At 48.3% G+C, this 19184-nt stretch overlaps 1 protein-coding gene and 1 pseudogene across 1 annotated transcript in view; one reads left to right on the top strand and one right to left on the bottom strand.

The window, feature by feature from the left end:
* Window positions 1–2524: 2524 nt before the first annotated feature.
* Window positions 2525–3090, bottom strand: LOC109386462 (chromobox protein homolog 1 pseudogene; annotated as a pseudogene).
* A 4995-nt stretch (window positions 3091–8085) lies between these two features.
* PIK3C2B (phosphatidylinositol-4-phosphate 3-kinase catalytic subunit type 2 beta) overlaps window positions 8086–19184 on the top strand; it is a 64770-nt gene continuing 53671 nt past the window's right edge. Inside the window, exon 1 of the mRNA XM_019649617.1 lies at window positions 8086–8528. The gene's annotated coding sequence lies outside the window, so the exon portion shown is untranslated. The remainder of the gene's footprint in view (window positions 8529–19184) is intronic.

Below are 19184 nucleotides of genomic sequence, written 5' to 3'. Positions count from 1 at the left end.
ATCAAGATGTCAACAAACAGTGTTCCTTTCTGAAGGCTCTAGGGGAGACTGTTTCTTTGCCTTTTTCAGTTTCTAGAAGCTGCTCATATTCCTTGGCTCAGAACTTTCATCCTCCAACTTTAAAGCCAGTAATGTTGTATCCCTCGTACCATTCTTCCATCATCACATCTCTTTTTCTCACTTTTATGGACCTATGTAATTAGATTGGGTGCATTTGGGTAATCCAGGATAATCTCCTCATCTCAAGGTCCTTAACTTAATCACTGTCTGCACAATCCTTTTGCCATGTAAGATAACATATTCACAGGTTCCAGAGATTAGAAAGCAGACATTTTCCCCTTTGGGAGGCCATTATTCTGTCTACTAGGTAGAAAGACAGCCAAATAGGAGGATAGAGGTGAGGACTGGGGATAGGAGGATCTTTCTAGGCTTGTAGAAAGGCTCCTCAGTGAAATGTGTATTCTAGGAACTGCAGGGAGTTCAGTAAAACCAAAACATGGAGTTTGCATTGGAATGTGGGAGGAAGTTATTATTCAACCCACGTTCATTGAATGTCTACTATATGGCAGGTGCTGTTCTGAGGATGCCAGTAGGAACAAGACAAAGTCCCTGTCCTCTGAGGCTACAGTGAAAAGCAAGGGACAGATTGTGAGAGCCATTGTAGACTTTCTTAAGGAGTTTGAACTTTATCTAAGAGCTATACGGAGCCATCCATTTGACAAATGTTATTTCCTTTTTTAAATAAATCTATATAGTTTTATTAAGACAAACGCTGACAGTGTGGTATGAAGCTTACATTTAAACAACGTTTTTACAGAAAGCTAACACATGCCTAAAAAGATTTTACAATGGTGCTCTGGATGCAGGTCTGGAGGATATCAAGAACTGGTGGAACTCGTGAGTAAAGACAGTGTTTTTGGTATTAGTTAATTCTTAGGATTGAAAAATAATTTTTGTTTTGTGTTTTAAAGTGAACCACTGCCCTAGTATGAAAGTTTAATCTCCTGAGACCAGGGCTTTTGACATAATCCAACTCTTGAAGTGACTGGATAAGCTTGTGCTGTCAGTGACTGAACCCTGCTACCAATGGTTTCAGACTTCAAAGTTCAAAAAATAGAGAAGCTCCAAGAGTTTTCTTCCCCAAGAGCGTGGACTCTTCTCTGCACTCTCACTCTTCCTATGCTGCCCTCTTCCCCCTCCCCAAATATCTCAGCCAGTGACTTGCAAGGACAAGCTAATATTTATAACTTCATAGCTGGAAAAGAAAGGGTCTTCTTGTCAGTTTCAAGAATTGCACCTCTAAGACAGAATGATCTGTCGTTGTATATGCTCCGATAAAAGACTTTCCCTCCTCAACCAGTTTCCATCCCCAAAATGGCAGCTTTGGTAACTTATCAATTGGCTTAGCCCTTGGTTGGGAACAGCATTAAGCTCAGGCAGGGAACACCTTGGCTTATAAGTTTTAGGCATTCACAGCTTTTAAACAGTCTCTCACCATCCTCATTTAGCTTGCCAATGCAATTTTTTGAAAAGATAAAATATTCTGGACAGGGAATGGAATCATCATTAGTTGTTTCTTCTTGCCATTGTTTCACCAATTCCTAAGTCATGACCCCAATTTTTTTTTTAAAGTTTTTATTGGAAAATTGGGGAGAAGGGGAACAGTGTTGAGGAATTGAAGAAGAGGAACAGCCAAGTTGTTGTCCTTTGATCTTAGTTGTGGAGGGTGCAGCTAGCTCAGCTCCAAGTCCAGTCGCCATCCGGCTGCCCATGGACAACTCGCGGACATTCAGCTCAAGGTGTCGTGTTCAATCTTGGTTGTGGGTGGGCATAGCCCACCATCCCATGCGGGAGTTGAACCGGCAACCTTGTTGTTAGGAGCATGTGCTCTCACCAGCTGAGCTATCCTGCCACCTGTTGGCAGCTCAGTGGCAGCTCAGCTTGGGCGCAGCTCACTGGCCCATGTGGGAATCGAACCGGCGACCCTGTTGCTCAGAGCTCGAGTGCTCTTAAGCAACTGAGCCACTCGGCCAGCCCACAACCCAAATTTTAACAAAAAACTATCCTGCCCTTCTCCTTTCCTTCCTACCCCATCCCTCCCACCCGCAAATAATACACCAGTAATAGCCAAAAACTACACACGCGTTATGCTGTAAAAATGCAAGTAACACTACTGGGAAGAAGGCTGTGGGCTGTGGTGATGTTCTTTGGAGATCTACAGTATCTTTTTGCTCTCCCACACGCCCATTCTGTGAGTTTTGTCCTTCATAGAAGGCCCTTTGCTTTTCTCAGCCAAGTGCAGAATGGGTTGCCTTGAAACACTTATCCTCCTTCCCTTCCACTGGAACGGGCATGCTAGGTATACAGCATGGAGTGGCTTTAAAGCACTTGGGCTGCTGTAGGGCACGGAAGCTATATTGGCTCTTCAGAGGACATCTTCTCAAGCCACTTCTATGGTGTCAAGACAAGTAGAACTTCCCCTCTCCACTTGAAACCCACGGTCAGATGTGACAAAGGCTGGTACTCAGGAGAGTTCATTCTTGTCATCTTTTTTATCATCCTCCGCGAGGTAGGAATGCCACGTCAGTCTTTCCTCATAGAAAGATATGACAACCTGGGGGCACTTGGCATTGGCTTCCTTGGCAGGGACCTAGGCAGCCTCATCAGAGCGTTTCCATTTCATCAGGAACATGAGTTCTCCACTGGAGCCTGTAGCTCCAATAATCCGCTCTGGCTTCAAACCCCAGGCAAAGCCTCATGGCTTTTCTGATTCTTCTTTCTTCTTTGGTTTGCTCTGCTTTCCCTTACCTTCAGAATCAGAGTCAGCTTTGAGCTTGCCTCTCTCTGATGTGTCTGTCTCATATGCTCTTTTCTGTGACTGTATGACTGTAGAAACTCGGCAATGAAGTTGAGGCAATCTAGGTTCTCTTCTGACTCCTACCAGCTCCTCATCCGAGAACCCCTTCACTTTAGGAGGTATTTCATTTTGCCCTTTACCACTGGATAGTTGAGAACTTTTCCCACCATATATTCCTCTTCCTTTTCTTCTAGCACCTTCTCCACTTTCTTCTTGTTTGTTTTTTTCCCCATAGTGCCCTCCAGCTTCTTTCTGGTATTAAGGGTGAGGCTGCTCTGAGCAGCACCCAAGAACTGAGAGGAATTGGTGCCGTGCAACGTGCATGTCGCGGCGGGCAGGGAGGAGTGGCACCCAGAAAAGCAACAGGCCAAGAGGGAGGCGGAGCCCCTCAGTAAAACGGCATACCGCAGGCCCCAGCCAAAGGCCTTCCCCCGACAAATTTTATTGAGCACATGCTATGTACCAGGCACTGCTCTAGGCTCTGGGAATAGAGAAGTTTAAAAACCAAAGTAAAAATTCACTGCCTTTGTGAAGCTTATATGCTAGTTGATTTTCAGCAAGGGAAGCAGATGTTGGCTTTGGAACGATCACTCTGGCTGGGGTGTTGGAGAAAAGGTTGGAGAAAGACTAGAGGTTCATAGCCTTTTCTCAGCTTCACGTCCCTCCTTGGGCACATCCTCTTTTGTCAGTAACTTCTTTCCACTTTACCCTTCAACTGTACCTATTATGCCACCCCTCCCTGCTCCCCCAATGATTTAACATTCTACACCTGGGCTTCCAAGCACTGCAGAAGAAAATGATGAAAATATTCATATTGTAGCCACCACGTATCTCATCCCAGCCATATCCTTGACTCTGCTGACAATTCCATTTCTCTAGGAAGCTATCACTCTTATTCCTTTCAGTGGCTATTTTAACCTTAACCACTTTCCTGAATCCTCAGCCCCATCTTGACCCCTTCTCTCTCAGGAGATGACTTAGAGACTGTCAGGCAGCAACCAGTTCTCTTAACTTCTAACCTCTAGGTTTAGCACAAATGCATGTGCTCGTGCACCCTTCCTCTCAAACATAATAAACCAGGCAACTCCACCCTCCTGTGCCTGGATCCCATCTCCTCTGCAATATTTTTCATCAGCTATCTCTCCGTCTCTTTTGTCTTCCCCCTCAACACATGAGCGCGTTTAAGCTTTTCCCATCTGAAAAAGAAAGGACATAGCAAAAACATTCCCCTTGATTTTGTATTGCCCATATCCACTGCCTTGTATTTTTCTCCTTCCCATTAATTGCCGAGCTTCTAGTAAAAGTGGTCTATGTTCATGTGTCTCTTTTGCTCCTTAAGCCACTGGAGCCTGCTTTAACTGACTGTTCTCATGCCACTGGTACTGGTGACGTTCTTGCCAATCCAAAGAGCATTTTTTCAGCTCTGTCCTCCAGCATGTCGCTGCCGCATTGTGTTCCCATCCTTCTTTCCCGGCACTGTCCCCCACCCTCCTTTCTGACACTCTGTGGTCTTAGTTTCTCTCTCTCTCTCTCTTTTTTTTTAATTCAATTTTATTGGGACGACAATGGTAACTAAGGTTACATAGGTTTCACATATACAATTTTGTAATACCTCATCTATATATCACCTTGTGTGTTCACCACCCAGAGTCAGTTCTCCTTCCATCACCATGTATTTAATTGGTCTTAGTTTTCTATCAACTTGGTTATTTTTTCTCAATTTCTTTTGCAGGCCTCTTCCTTCCTCTGTATGCCCACCTGGGTGATCTCATACATGCCCGTAACTTTGTTGACTACCTATAATCTGAAGCGTCCAAAATTGATATCACTTGTCCGCACCTCTACTTTGAGTTTAGTTTCATAAATCCACTATCTACTAGACATCCTCACCTAAACATTCCACAGATACCCACTGCCAACCTACACCAACCATGTTCAAACTTAAACTCATGATTGCTCCCTCGATCATGGGGATTGTCTTACTATATACCTGGGCCCTGTCTTACTATAGTCCTTCACTTAGTGAATGGCACTGCCTGCCACCAATTCCTAAGGTGTCACGTGGGAAGTAATTCTAGATTCCTTCCCCTCCCTGATTCCCTACATTCAATACATTATCAATATTATTGACTTGACTTCCTAATTATCTCTTGTATCTGCCCTTTCCTTTTCATCCTCGCTGTCACACCCCTGGCACAGCTTTGAGATTCTCTAATCTTGCACTCCGAATTCAGCCATGGATTCTTTGTGGAACGCCCAGCCTGTACTCACGTGGGTGTCCAGAACGAGTCAGCCCAACTTGTGCCTCTGTGGTATGCAGATTGTTTTGAGCAAAAGGCAACTTTAGCCACAGGCTCAAAAGGAGCTCCTGCCCCTAACCCTTAACTACTAGAAGAATTTGAATTACAGGTCTTGCCCATAAGAGATGATCAAAGATAACTTCTTTTAACTTATTTATAGGGCAGGGCAAACTTCTGTTTACTGAAGGTCTACTCTTGTTATCCTCCTGCAATGACCTATTGAAGCCCCCATGGCACCTTACCTTATCCCTAGCTCAGAACATCTTATATACCCATGTTCCCTTTCTATCTCTGAGCCTTTCATGCATGTGGGGTCTCTGATACTCTCACGTATGCGGGGTCCCCATACATATGTATGTATTAATTTTTTCTTGCTAACCTGTTTCATGATTAGACCAGCCAGAAGAATCTTGAGGGTAAAATTGGTTCCTCCCCCACACTCGTAACATGGCAGGAAGCAAATGGCACACTCCAATTTGAAGAGGCAATTTACAAAGGATTGGCTGGGTATAGGAAAACCACAGCAATTGTGCACAGTACAAAATAAAAAGAAAAAAAGAGTATAGTGTATAGTACCCTGGGACCAGTGGGAAAGCAAGTTTATACCCCCAGGCCTGAAAATTCAAAGGATTATCTGAATCAAGAGAGAAAGAGGGAACCACTTGGAGGGAGCTGTGATCTTTGGTTGAGGGTGGCAGCCAGTCCACAGTGAACCAGAGAGGGGTCCTGAGGAATAAATATCCAGACCTCCTTGGCCTGCTTCCTCCCTGTCTCCTCTCATGGCTCCCATGATTGGCCAACCCCTATCAGGAAGCCAGAGAGTTGAGGATGGATCTGCAGAAGCAAAGGGAAGACCTGCAGTGCAGAAGACCTGCATCTTCCAAATACTCCTGTATAATATGCCAGGAAGTTTTATTTTTGATCACATCACTCCCAGCTCCACTTTGTCTATACCCTGGGTTCTCTGCCACCAACAGCACAAAATCAAAACTTATTGACGTGCCCGGGTTTCTCTTATAACTCAAAATGTTCTCCCCACTGAAATGTATTAGAAAGCCTTTGATATCCTCCAGCAACCCAGACCTACTTCCTGTTAGCTCTCTGCTTCTGACTTTTCACTCCAGCAGCATTGAAGCACTGATGGCCCCTATGCTCCTCTGTTCTCTCAGTCTTCGGAGCTTAGCCTGATTACATTGTGAACAAGTGTGAACATGAGTGAGTGACTAAATGCATGTTTATCTCCTGTGGTGCTTCAGGGTCCGGAATAAAACCATATACACATTATGATATATGTGCAGACGGTTCACTTACACTCTCTCACTTGATCTTTACCTTATCCCTGAGCGACAGGTGAAGTGATATTACTGATGCTCAGATGGTGAGGTTGACTACACACAGTCACATTGCAGTGGGCAGAGAGAAGAAACACAAGCCTCAGTTCGGTCCCCTCTCACGCATGGGCTTCTCCTCCCGTTGCCTCACTCAGGGTCGCCTGCAATGAAGGATCCTTTGCCTTTGCCCAGATTTCATCTTACACGAGAACAAAATAGTGAACTCTGAATAGTGAACTCACTTTTTAGTTGCTTTCTCCCCTCTGCAGGACATCCTTTGGGCCTTTCAATCCCCTTCCCAACAGTTATCCTCTTACTGAGCTCTGGAGTCTCTTCCAAGTCTACTTACTCTATGAATCTAAGGATTGTGTTGGGTTTGTCGCAGTTTCATATTAATAAAGAAATTTTTAAAAATGCCTTTCAGACACTTTTGTCTTTTTTTCTTTTTAAAACTCTGGTGAACCCAAGACAGGCCGTAATAGTAGCACTTTAACAAATATTTCCTTGAGACCAGCAAAAAGTAAGGTTGGCAAATGTTTTCAGAGAACCCTAGCTGGGGGTTCTGGGCATCTGAGTGAGGTTAGGAGCCTTGAGACCCTGGCTACCTGATTGCGGTGGAAGGAGGCTTTGATCCAGGTGTTGATCTTCATAGTCTGGCAAGAAAGAAAGAAGGGGGGGGGGTGTTCCTGGGGGAGAACAAGATTCATGTTTTGAGGAAAATGAATTTTGAGAACAGAGATCATAGTTATTATGCAAATCAAATGCAAACGAGGAGCTGGTCAACTATTGGTTTCTTTTGGGTGGAGCCTTTAGGAAAATTCTAGAGACCACCGCTCAAAGAAAGGTAGTTAAGAGCCGAAATGTTAAATATAACATACTCTATGAAAAAGTTTTTTTTCCCCCTTACCATGTAGTTGGGTTGGAGGACCCGTCACCTCCCCTCCCCCCTCAGGTCGTTGATTACTATTCTTTGGGGCTCGGATCTGACGACCCACTTGGGTGAATAGAAAAACCAAGGAGCTGAGTGAGCCAAGCGCTGAGACAAATGCCCCCAACCCCGACTTCAGACCTCAAGTAGGAGTTCTTTCCGGCATCGCTGTCCTAACGACCCAGGGTGTGGGGGGTGAAATTCCTCAAGCCGATAACGGGGCCTTAAAACTCTGTCATTTCCAGCAGAAGGACTTGGCATTTATTTCACATAGTGCAAAGGGAAAAGTAGTGACCATCTGCAAAAACCCTGACCCAAGTGGGAAGTGGGAATCTTGGCTCTTGGGTTTCCTAAGCAAAACTGGCCACTGGAGCGTTTCTCCTCCTGGCGTCCAAGCCGGGAGGGAAGGGAGGGAGTCGGAGGGGAGGAGGGCTGGAGGAAAGGGGAGAGGAGAGGTGGAGGAGACGATGAGGTGGAGGGGAGGAGAGTGAGGGGAGGAGAGAGGATGAGGGGAGGAAAGGTGGAGGAGAGAACGAGGTGACGGGGAGGGGAAGAGCAGGAAAGCGGGGGAGCCGAGGGGACGGCAGGGGAGGAGGGGGCGGGGAGCGGAGGCTGAAGGAAGGGGGAGAGTAGGGAGGGGAGGGGCGCAGAGGGGAGGGATGGAGAGCCTTCTGAGCTGCTGGCCCGCCCCGCCTCCCGCTGGGGTTCCGCGCTGGGGCCGAGGCTGGGGCAGGCGCGCCGCGGCCGCGTGTCCTGTGCTGTCCTGTCCTGGGCGGGCGGGCAGGTCTGGCCGAATCGCGTCGCTGTGCAGTGCGCCGGGTTCCCGGGAGATGGCCTCTCGGTTGTCGCCCGCTGCTCCGGCTATTGTCTCACGCGGGGTTGCCTGACTGCGGGCTGCGCACGCTCTCAACCGAGAGGACTTTTCTTTCCCCGGAGCTGGTCCCCGCGCCCCTTCCTGCCTCCCAGCTGCTCCGGAGCGCAGAGCCGGGAGAGGGCGCGGCGCGGAGGGGCGGGACGCAGCCGGCTGGCGAGGGGCCGGAGACGCAGGGAGCTGTGGGGCCAGTCGCCCCCGTCGCGGCCGGGTCTCGCAAGAGAGCCCGCGGGGAGCACAGGTAGGACGCGCGTCCGTCGAGAACGCCGGCTCAGGGGCTGCAGATGGCCCGGCATGGAGGGAGCGAAGGTCAAGGGGCTGTCCCACCAACATGGCAACAGCCGAGGCTCAACAATGGCAGGAGCCGAGGGTGCCGGAGCGAGCCGAGCTGCAGACGCCGTGGGGGCGACCGCGCCAGCCCGCAGCGCCGAGCAGGTTGCCGATCCACACCGCCAGCCCGCTCCAGCAGTTTCGGGGCGTCTCGAGCCCCCGGGGCCCCTTTCCCTCTTAAACACATTTTCTGCTAGGCGATCTGAGCCAACCAGTGGGTTTGGGGTTTGTTCGTTTAATATGGGAAATAAAAAGCAAAACCTGCTCTGAAGCGGGGTGGTGCTTTCTCGTGCAGTGGGCGAAAAGTCAGCATCTAGCCTAGGGAATAGATACATTTTTTTTAGTCAGACGGATGGTAGACTTGGCTTCTCCCTTGTAAGGATACTGCAGCAAAAGGAGAGAGCCTGGGAGAGGGAGAGGGACCCTCAGGCCCGAGTTCCCGGCCCTCGGGGGAGGCGCTGCTCTCCTAGTCTGTACTTGTCTCTCATTTTAAGCTCCCGACAGCTGTGGCTTTGATGCTGGGGAGCCACCGCAGCAGCAGGAAGCCCAAGGGAGGCTGCCCAGCTGGGGTTGGGTGGGGTAGGGTAGGGAGCCCAGGGGCTTGGCGGGGTCCTGGGTGGTGGAAAGAGGTTACACATGTGTGAGGTTAATGAGTGCACACACCCTTCTGTGTTTGAAGAAGCTGCCATTGCTCTAGATCCTTGGGCCAACCTCTCTCTGTGTCTCCACCCCTTTTGGGGTCTTTGTGGCTTCCCCCCCCCCCCCCCCCCCCACCCCCAGCCATGCCTGGGATAGAATCTATTGTCTCCAGCTGCCCTGATGTTGTTTTCTCTATTCCACTGGGAAATTTTGTACCCTGGACTGGCTAGTCCCAGCGTGGCACCAGATTCTTTAGCATAGAGCTACTGCTGCTCCCAGAAGTGGGCCAACACTGCCCCTCCTTCTCTCTCTCAACTACCTGACTGTCTGGGACATGGCCAAGCAGATGTAACCAATTTGCACTGAATTCCAACCCTGTAGCAGTTGCTGAATGAAAGCTTACTCTTGCCACACTGGGCCTTGGAAAGATATTGGAAGAGAAATGGCCCAGGGGGGTGACAACCCTGATCCTAACTACTCCTCGCTCCCCAAATCCAGCTGTGGGTCCCAGAGCAGAGCAGTTGTGAGGTATCGGAATTGCAGCTCTTCCAGAGTCCCGCGGTCCCATCTGGGGTTGTGTCCATGGAAAAATTAAGTCAAGGTACACTTTATAGTTCTGCCTGGCAGCCAGCATCTGAGGAGATGGTGGCTGCTTCTCCTTTGGTCTTTGGATGAGCCCAAGATTTCATTTCCATGGCTCTGAATTTACTGCTGAATGGGCGCGCACGTGTGTGTGTGTGTGTGTGTGTGTGTGTGTGTGTGTGTGTGTGTCTGCATCTGATCAAGCTCTCAGCCTGGCCAGAGAGAGCTTGTCCATTTCCCTCTCCCTGGAAGCACTGGTGAGGGAGGCCTATGAGGTGTGCTGGGGTGAAGAAGGCCTCAGGCTTTTCCCTGCAGTACTCCTTTGGGGTTGACCAGTGGCCTGGACTGCCTGTGGTCTTTGCTATAACCCAGCGGTGTTCTAGCAGATCTAACACACCCTTGTGGGCCTTTGGTTCCCTCTTTGAGTTCCCTCACCCCACCTGGGCCTGCGCTTTGCAGGTGTCTCATCTCTATGGTCGGTCCTTCAGCCTGGACAACTCTACTCGGGTCAGCAGGGAGAAAAATGAGGGATCTCTGTTCCTTTGGGAGTTTGTAACTGGCCATAAACTTCAGGCTCCTCATGCTCCCTGGATGTGAACTTGGACATGATAACGTGGAGCAGTAGAGAAAACAGTGAGTGGGGTCAGTGTCAGGAGGCCTGGCTTTGAGCCCTGGTGTGACTTATTTCCTTCCTGTGAGCATGGACAACTTGTGAACCTGTTTAAGCCTTAGTTTGCATTTCTGTAAAATGAGAAAAAATAATGCCTTTGGCTCACAGGATTGTTTTAAGGATGAAATCCGCTGTTTACCATGCACTGAATAAAATCATGTATGCTAAAGCACTCTGAAAACTGCAGAGTACTATACAAATGTCAGTTATTCATCCTAAGTTTAGCCTTGGTGACAGGGAAGGGAGAGCTGGTAGGGATGGGGGAGGAGTGGGAGGACAGGGTTATGGAATAGAGAAGGTTCTGGAACCTTTCCTTTCTTGCTAAGGGAAGAGAGATGTGACAATACCAAGGTAACTGTTCCTTGGGTATTTCTCTTCAGATAGGGTTGGCAGGTGGGTACTGGGAGAGAAGGAAAGGCTGCTTAATGACATTTGTAGGGAACTGGGGAGAAACATGTACCCCCCCCCAAAGGCTGGCTACTAGCTATACACAGTAATGCTAAGCTAGCAAATAATGTAATAGCTAGCACTTACTGATGTGCGCCAGCTAGTAAATGACAGAGGAGGGATTTGAAGCAGGCAGTCTCACCCTGTGCTCATAAACCTCGAGGGCACTATCAGGCAGATATTGGGTCCTGGGAGAGTAGAAAGGGGCAGCAGAGTTGCAGAATTTTTTGATCGTGGGCTCCTTGACTTGAATGCCCATGAGCTGTCACCAGACTGGACATACCCTTAACTAATAAGCCCCAGTCCAGCATAGTATCTCCTTAATTCTCAGTTGTTTGAGGGGTGAGGCACACGTGTGTGAATTCCCTGGGCTCCTGCCTTACTGGGCTTTCTCTGCTTTCTTATTCATATCCTTAGCTTCAGTGTAAGGAGAAGACTGGATAATCAAATCAAGTAATTTTGCCACCGTCTGGGCAATTCTAGTAAGAAGTTTAGGACTTGGGGGGGATAATGGAGGCAACGCTTTTGTTTTGGTGTTTTCATATCTGCATTATTTTGTATCTGTTTTATGAAATGAAAGGAGCCTATTCTTGCATTTCCTATGATCACATGAAGCGTTGCACCTGGAAAGGACCCTGGAGACCATTTCCAAGAGAAGTCACACGGTTACTAGGAATGTTGGCACTTTGTGCCTACCCAACAGATTACAATATGACCAGAAGGCATAGGAAGGGGGGTGGCGGGAAGAGTAGAAAACCAAGTAGATTCCATTTTTAGGAAATACTACAGTTTGCCTTGCCAGGTAGGAGAAATAGTTATGAGTTCTTCTTGTCTTAGGTCACAAACTAACCCTGAACCCTGATAAGAGTAGTGATGGCACCCTTCAACTACTGAGACCTCTCCCTCTCCCTCCCCCTTTTCCTCCCCCTCCCATCCTCCCTCTCTCTCTCTCTCTCTCTCTCTCTCTCTCTTTCTCTCTCTCTCTCCCTTTCCCTTTCTCAAGAGCCCTGCTTTCCTGAAAGCAGAATGTCTGTCCCATTTCTACCTGCCATGCTGTTACGTCTTCCTAAGGACTAGGAGCACCATTAAAGTGCATTTAATTCTGACCAAGAAAGGAGAGATTGTTTGCAACTTAGATATTAGGGGAACCTTGGAGAAGGGAACTATATTTTCCCAAAAAACATTATCACCAGGGATGTCAGATTTCCACTCTAGACTTCAAGAAGGCAGATTTTTTAATTAAGAGGAAAAAAGATAGATATGATTCCCTGACAAGAGACTTTGAAAGACAGAGTGATTCCGGAGGGTTGGCAAATACTCTGAAGTGCAATTCTGACTATGCTGTTGTAGATGACCCCAGCAAGGAAGGGAAAAAGGAGCCACTTGAGCAAACATTCGAGTACTAAGAAAGACAAGAGGATTGTCACTGGCATTGAGCATCCATCCACCTATAGCTTTTCTTTTTTTTTGGTTTTTTTTTAAAAGATTTTTATTGGGGTATTGGGGGATGGGAACAGTGCTGGGGAATTGGGGGAAGGGGAACAGACAAGTTGCTGTCGTTCTGTTCTTCAGTCTAGTTGTGGAGGACGTTGCTTCACTGGCCCAAGTTGGCACCATCATTGCGCTCTTCCCGGGTGAGGCAGATCANTGGCACCATCATTGCGCTCTTCCCGGGTGAGGCAGATCAGTCGCCGGCTTCTGGACGGCCGCTCACTGTGGCTGCTGGCCGCTCACGCTGGCTGCCGGCTACACACAGTAGCCCATGGCAACCCACTGCAGCAGGGGCTGCAGCCTATGCCGTCGCCCGCGACTCACTGCAGCCCCCCAGCTCCAGGTTGAGCTGTTGTTCAGCATCTTGGCTGTAGAGGGCAGCGTCACTGGCCCTCATATGTGGGATCCGAACCGGGGCCCTCTGGCGTCCCAAGCCAGTTCTTAAGGATCGCGCCACTTGGCCGGCCCCACCTATAGCTTTTCAAACATTATCTTCAACTCCCCCTCTCCCCAACCTTGGAGAAAATGGATGATGATGATGAAATTGTCTCTTTCCTTCTTCACAGCTGGGAGAGCTGAGGTTTATATTAGGTTTAGATTCCAACTAAAAATTAAGAAACATGTCTAAGATTATAATTAATTAGAGAAGAGCTGAAGTATGAATCTAGGCCAGGGTCCCCCCTAGAACCTGTGTTCCTTCTGTGCTGCACTGAAGGGACCTGTGAGAAAAAAATGTCAATGAGGCCCAAGTTCTGAATAAGACGGGACTTCCCCCAGAGCCAGATGACAACAGAATGGGTTCTTCTTAAAGTCATCTGTGGAAGAAGGTATGCTCACAAAGGTATATGTCTGCCAGATAATGTTTAAAAAGAGCTCATTCATTTGTTCAGCAAATGGGTTTTGAGTGCTTATTAAAGGCTTTAGGTACTTTCAATGCCTAGGATAGATAGTCTTCCAGAACTTGTTGTTGAGTGGGGATGCAGACAACTAAATGGCTGTGGCGGGGGAAGTGTGGGATGCCTTGAGAATACATATGTGGGGCATTTGGGGTGGTCAGACTTCCTGGAAAAAATTAAATGTTAGCTGAGATCTGAACAATGGGTAGGACTTGGGATGGGGGATGAAGTGAGTGGTGAAGGAGGTGAACTGAAAGTAGTTTAATCTGACCAGAGCCATTGGAGGAGTTTGCATTTTATTTTTTATTCATCTGTTCATTCGTTTACCGGTTATGCACTGAATGTACGTGACGTATCTGATGTTCTCCTAAGTGCACAGCTGCGAAGAAGACAGACAAAATCCCTGTCCTCCTGGAGTTTATGTTCTGCAGAGCTTAGTTCACTAAGAATTAATCTAACCAAGCTTCTGTATTTTACTGACAAGCATTCTCTACTGGGAATTACTTACTAGCTAAACTCAAGGAAGTTTGAGGACTTGGTGATATATATATATTTTTAAAGATTTTTATTGTGGAATTGGGGGAAGGGGAACAGACAAGTTACTGTCCTTTTGTTCTTCAGTCTAGTTGTGGAGGACGTTGCTTCACTGGCCCAAATTGGCATCATCATTGCGCTCTTCCCGGGTGAGGCAGATCAGTCGCTGTCTTCTGGACTGCCGCTCACCGGGGCTGCTGCCTACCGGGGCTGCTGGCTACACACGGTAGTCCATGGCAACCCACCTGCTGTCACCGGCGACTCAAGGCAGTCCATCTCCAGGTTGAGCTGTCGTTCAGCATCTTAGCTGTAGAGGGCAGTGTCACTGGCCTTTATATGTGGGATCCGAACCGGGGCCCTCTGGCATCCCAAGCCAGTTCTTAACCAACGCGCCACTCGGCCGGCCCGACTTGGTGATATTTTGATGGATAATATAGGGTAGGTTCATTAATGGTTAGTTAATTGTTCAACAAAAACATCTTCAGTGCCTCTTGCTCTTTCATTCTTATATTCAATCATTCATTCATTCATTCATTCATCAATCGACAGTATAAATTCAGCATATGGTTAAGTGTATGGCTCTGGGGCCAGATTCCTTGGGTTCAGAGCCTGGCTCCCCCACAAACTACAATAGTTGTTTGACCCTGGGAAAGTTACTTAATTTATCTGTGCTTCCATTTCCTCATGTGGAAGATTGGGAAAATAATAGTACCAGGAAAAAAAGGTTGTTTTAAAAGTGAGCCAAGTTCATAAGTGCCTAGAACAGTGCCTGATGGCAAGGGCTCAGTGAATGGTGGTGGTTATAATTATTTTATCATCCTTCAATAAGAGGTGTGTGCTAAACCCTAGGAATACAAACTTGAATTCAATGTGGTCCCTGACCTTGAGGTAACCACGTTGTACTCCAAAAAAATGCAAGTGAATGGATAAGTTAGTTTCTCTATGGAGGAGGGTAATCCTATAAACTCAGTATGAGTCAGTTGCCATATGGCTGCCCAGGAGTTGGTGTAATCTTGGGCAGCATTTCATAGAAGTATAGAGGCTAGGACCAGAGTGCTGAATATTTGGAGGCCTCTAAACTCTGAGACTCTAATAAATGCTATGGAGTATCTACCTGGAGAAATAAATTGCAACTGCTTTCCTCATCCAGCTTCAGAATCTCTGATTCTGCAACACGGGTGTTAACGCTTCTTCTCTGTTTTGGTCGGAGCACCCTCAGAATGCAGTCTCTAACAACTCTGTGCCCTGTGTAAAACACTGTGCTGAGCATCGTGAAGAAGACGATAAATAAGAGGCCATTTTTAATTTTTAAGATTAATGGGCTAATGTCTATGAAAGTGCTTTGTAACTATAAAGCACCTACATGGATAAAATATATATTTTTTATTCTGATCTCTAGTAGGGATAATACAAAACAATGTAAAGGCAGTAGGATGCACTAAAAATTTTATAGATGTTTGGAAGACTGCAAAGTGATAATCATAGGATAAGAGCAGGTGTTCGTTGAGGGCAAGTGGAGAGCATTCACTCACTAGCATGAGTGAAGGTCTCTGGGAAAACTTGGGGCCCTGGACAATGGTTAAGAACCATCAGCATTTGGGGGCATGCGGGGGACTAGGCTGGGACTCATTGTGGTGAGTCTTGAGTATCTGATAGGAAGGGGAGAGGCAGAAACCTTTTCATCAGAACAGTGACACGGCAGAGCTGTAGTGCTGGGGGATGATTCTTGCAGTGGCGCGCAGGGAAGACAGACTAGTCAGGAGGCTGTTTCAATCCTTCAGGTAGGAGAAAGGAAAAGAACCTCTTGGTGCCTGATATTTCACTTAATAAAAGTAATCAGAAGCTTGGAAAGGAATGGGCCAATTTGAGAGGGATTGGAACAGGAAGCCTGGGGGATCTCCATCCCTGGAGGATTTTGAGAATGGGTACGATAGACTGGATGTGGCTTAGTCTTGGAAAGAACACTGGAGTGAGAGTCTGAGACTGGCTTCTAGTCCCACGGCTGCCACTAACTAGCTATGTGACACACAAGTCATTTCTGCCCTGTGGTCATTGGCCTCTTATCTGCAAAACTGGGTCCGTTTTGTTTGTTTAGTCATTTGCTTGTTTCTTGAGTGGCTTGGAAGGGTGAAGAAGTCTTGGGGTATGGGAAGGGAATGTGGGGGTGTACCAGAATAATCTCCGATATCTGCTTGAACATTTGGTAAAATGTGATGTGCCTGGATATATGGCAGGGGGAGCAAAAGACTGAATTTCGGCCTCAACCATGTTTCAGTTTAACTCCCAATTCTATCATTTACTAGTTGTGTGACCTTGGGCAGTGTACTTAGTCCCTTTCCTGTTTTCTGGTTTCCTCATTCATAAAGTAAGGCTAATAATATCTACACTTAAGGGTTGTTATGAGGGTTAAACAAGACAATAGCTGGCACAAAACCAGAGGAAAATACTAGGTCTGTTTCCTTCCTTCTCTTTCTGTGATGCTCATGTTCACTTAGCACCCCTCTCCTCTTTCCCCTTCACCAAAACACTCCAGTCACGATAGCCCTGGAGGTACTCATTTGAGACTTCGTAATGGTGCTTACATACATTGTAATGGTATTTCAGCAAGGTGCCTGTGGATTGTTAGCTGATAAGCCTGCACATACAATCACACCCTGGCTATATTTATCAAGTTGCCTGCATGTCAACTAATCCCTGCTGAGAATGGCCTCTGAGACTATTGCCATCATGTTAGATCCTAAGTGAGGGTCGCATGGGGAAGGGCTCCATGAAGACGGGGCTGGTGGAATGAGAGAGCGTGCTACACTGTGCCAGGTGGGCAGCTGGTCCTCTCCTCTGCTGAGTGTCCCCTTTGCTAGGTGTAGACTTTGGCTCTGTCTTAGGGAGATATCTCTCTCTCTCTCTCTCTCTCTCTCTCTCTCTCTCTCTCTCTGTCTCCCTTCCTGTACAAAGTGGAGCACAGGGGGTGGAAGAAAAGCATCAGGGCATGTACAGAGCAACACTGAGACTAACTGACTTGATTCCTTGCTCTACTTCCCTAAACCCTTAGATCACATACTACTTAGAAAATACATCTTCTCGACCCTTCCATTCACAGAGATGCAAAAATGGTTGTTTTAACACCATCTAAGGCAGATTATTGTTCTTGTACTCCAGACACCAGGCCAGTGTTTTGATCAGTTGTGTGACACACACAGCATACAGTATTAAAGGGAGATGGAGAGTAAAAGAAGTGAGGAGAGTTTGAAAGGGTTGACCAGGGAAGGCTTCTGAGGATCTTGAGTTGGGGTGGAAAGAGGAGAGAGAAAACAGGAGGGAGAGAAAGGTGTCTCCAGCTGCACCCACGGCTGTTGAGTTCCTGAGTCAGGTGGACTGGGAAATAGGGCACAGGGGTCTGGACCTTCCACTGGGACCGATCTAGGGATGACCGGGCTGACTTGGGGAGTCCTGGCTGGGGTCTGGCACCGTCAGGACCCCTGCCTGCTGCACCTTCTCAGTCCCCCCATCTAGGTAATTCCCTTTCCTGTGGCTTGGGGATTCTGGACAGGAGAGACCATCTCGAGGAGGATTTCATTTCTCAGTTCTCTGTTAGGACCCTGCTTCCCTGGTGGGGTTTTTCCTTTGACCTGGGTAAAATAGAATCCCCCTGAGTTCAGTGTCCTTGGCTGCCCTGAGCAGGATATCCTTCTGGCCTGCTGCCAGGAAGAGTGGAGTGGAACTTTGTGGCTACTGGGGAAGGCCTGGGGGCTGCCTGGGTCAGGCTGGGCTATTAGTAGCTGGGGGCCAGAAATTGCAGGGACCAGTGACTTAAAGGGACAGGCTGCCTGGTGGGCGGCACTGTGGGGACTTGTGTTCTGGAGAGGGGCAGGAGATTCCAGGGGTTCAGGAGCTGGGACCAAGAGAGGCCATGGAGAGGCATGGCCTACACCAGGGATCCACCCACCTATCTTTTTTTTTTTTTAAAGATTTTATTGGGGAAGGGGACCAGCCAAGTTGTTCTTCAGTCTTAGTTGTGGAGGGCGCCAGTCACCATCTGGCTTCCCGTCAGCAGCAGGTGGCCTCTAAGCTCAAGGTGCTGTGTTCAATCTTAGTTGCGGGTGGGCGTAGCCGCCAGCCCATGTAGGGAGCCAACCAGCAGCCTTGTTAAGAGCGCACGCTCTATCCACTGAGCCATCCTGGTGGCAACTTAGCTCAAGGTGCCGAGTTCAGACTTAGTTGCACCCACCTATCTTTTAATAGCTTATTCCTCCCAGCCCACTAGACATTTCCCTTACCACTGCCAGAGTGGTTGGGTTGGGCACTCCTACCCTCAGACTCTGCTTTTTAAATGCACATGTCCCTGGGAGGGTCTAACACCTAGGCCTCTAACACCTCTGTGTAAATTTGTATCTGATGTTTGATGGTGTTCTATTTGTGTGGTTTTTTCCCCTGGGCTGAAAGATGGGGGCTTCTTAAGACCTGGTGCCCCTTTCCTTCCCCATCCTGGTCTGTAGGGACCCCAGAGCTTCTCCACTCGGCTCTGACATAGGAAAGAACCGCCCTGAGGCCTGCGCAAGTGCCTTGGGCAAGGGCCTCCTGGACTCTTCTGTCTATGCTCTCGTTCCCTCGTCGTCTCATCCCCTGGAGCTCCCTGGGCCTGCTTCCAGCGTGCTGGAATGTGTACAGGAAAGGGCCTGCTTTGGAAGGCCCAGAGCTGACCTGTGGGGCCAAAAGCCCTGTTTCCCTGTTTCTTCCTGGTTCAACTTCAGTCCACTTCTCTCAGACTTCTTTGCCAGTGACACTAAGATCGCAACCTCATGGTGTCTAGGCTAGATTCTTCTCCTGTAATCAGAGATCCGGTGACAGAGTGAGTGAGCTTGTCGAGGTGTGTGTGTGTGTGTGGGGGGGCTGTTGGATGTGTCGGGGTGGGGAGGGCGTGGGGATTGTGGGAGATATGCAGGGTATGGAGGTGTGTGCATGGGGGAGGGGCATGGGAGATGCATGGAGTGTGGGGGGTACATGTGGGGTGTGTGGGGGAAGGTGTGAGTGTGTGTGCCTTTTGTGTGGTTACCATGGCTTTTGGTCCTTGAGAATGACTGCAGCCTATCAGGGATTTTCTTGATTTGGGGAGTCAGCACTCATTGATCTCTGTTATCAGACCACATGTTTAGATGGCTGGTTTAGGAACTGTGGTGACAGAGGGACAGTGGGCAGGGCTGTGGACAGTGGTGCAGAGCCTCCCTCCCCAGAGGGAAGGCAGGAGATTGCCCCGACCATTGTGTGGGAGCAGGTCTTCAGCTCCATGGCGGTGTGCGTGGACGGCTGGCTT

The sequence above is a fragment of the Hipposideros armiger genome, unplaced genomic scaffold (assembly GCF_001890085.2).
Source record: "Hipposideros armiger isolate ML-2016 unplaced genomic scaffold, ASM189008v1 scaffold_134, whole genome shotgun sequence".
In the NCBI taxonomy this organism is placed as follows: domain Eukaryota; kingdom Metazoa; phylum Chordata; class Mammalia; order Chiroptera; family Hipposideridae; genus Hipposideros; species Hipposideros armiger.
The sequence above is the reverse complement of the archived record's forward strand: the minus strand, read 5'-3'. Positions and strand labels throughout refer to the sequence as shown.